The following is a 1828-nucleotide window of genomic DNA, read 5'->3' on the forward strand; positions in this document are numbered from 1 at the left end:
TGGCAGACACCGGAAGTAAGTGAAGACTTCCAGGTCGGACTACTGGAGCGTGCTCCTCCCCTGCCATCCTGTGCTGCTCTGCTTCAAGTTCGCTTCTGCTATCCAATTCCTCTGCCACTCAGCGCTGCTCTCACAGTCCTCTGTCCTCTTCTTCCGCTAACTGCCCCCCCAGTTTGTACACTCCTGCAGTAGATACTCGAAGTATTTTTGCAAAGAAAAATAGAAAAAATGATACAAAATCTGTTTCGCCCAGAGATTTGAAATCTAAACCCTGTAGCCCGGAGATAAGTATCCGAAACCCGTAGTGTCCGGGTTAAACCCAGAGTGGTGGCAATCCTGTACATATCCCTACAGCTGCTTATGCTTGCTACTTGCCTTTCCATTACAGGCTCATTACAGTTCTGAATGGAATAGGCAGCTAAAAAGAAAACCAACTTCTTTTTATTCTTTGATTTCTCACCAAATTCTCAAATATTCTTAAATACAGACATGCATAGCTAGTGAACATTTGGCTTTCTTCTGTTGTCATCATTCTCATCCATTTACCAAGGTTTAAAAATGTGTAATTCTTGTGAGAGATTTGTTTTGAATTATGAAGTGTCTAATGTAAGTGTGAAACACGTTGGGAGTGTCTGTATTTTTGCCTGGTCAGTGTGGTTATATTTTTCTGATGGCATAAATACTATTTCTTCTGTACATCCAAAGACCCCCTGCTTCCGGAGATACATACCTCTGTAGGGGGTGCTGGTAGCCGCTCCGGCTGGGTAGCAAGATTCACATTATGGCTGCTTATTATAGCGCCTGTGGCCTGCGGGCCAATAGAAAGCCATGACATCATCTGGTGCGGCTGCCGATTGGCCCACGTGATCCAGAGCTTTAAAAAGCAGTGAGTTAACTTCTCCCCCTACGAAGGTAAGAATGTCCGGAAGCAGGGGGAGCTGGAATTATTGGGGTTCAGCACCAGGGACTCCCTGTTTTATACTTGTGTAATTAAAAAAAAATGTTAAAAAAAGTGCTTGGATTGCCTCTTTAAGACGTTAAAGGTTCGCCACAGCTGACTTTGAACTCTAGCGGTATGAATGCGCCGTTAGAGAATGTAAACATATTAACAACCACCAACATTATTTATAAGTTCCAGGCTTAGATGGGAGGAAATCTTTGTATCATGTGATAACCTCATAGAGACCCTGCCTACTGCCACCGGTTCACATCGAGAGATCATTTATGTATGATGTGAACACTAGATGTCAGTAACATACACCGCCATCTAAGGGCCGTTTTATAGTGTGTCTGCGCGCACATCCGCGCACGCCTATGAGAACGTGGGTGCACGTGACGCACGCTTTTTGTGTGTATGCTGTGAGCGATTGGGATGGAAGGTAATGTGTGTATGTGTGTGTGTATATGTGTGTGTGAGTGTAGATGTGGGTGTATAGATTGTGTGAGTTAAAAATTTATTAAATAATATTTAAGAAAAAAAACGACATTTTGTATAAATACATTTTTTTTATTGTGCAGCTTTGACACATACACCCACTCACACACATACACACACACATACACACACACATACATACATACACACATTTCAGTGGCGGTAGCAGCACAAAATCATTTATTTTCCTCATCTTCTCCCGTGTCGGCCGGCTCCACACTCACTGCCATGTGCGTGCGCGGCACCATTATAGAAAGGCTGACTAACCACAGCCATTTATAAGTGCCGCGTACGGCCACTATATAACAACCCTAACCCATGCCCACCCTGGTAGCATGGTAAAAGACAAATGTGATGTGCACTGTGAATACATGATGAATTTTATAACAAATG

Source organism: Ascaphus truei, chromosome 8 (assembly GCF_040206685.1).
Source record: "Ascaphus truei isolate aAscTru1 chromosome 8, aAscTru1.hap1, whole genome shotgun sequence".
NCBI lineage: Eukaryota > Metazoa > Chordata > Amphibia > Anura > Ascaphidae > Ascaphus > Ascaphus truei.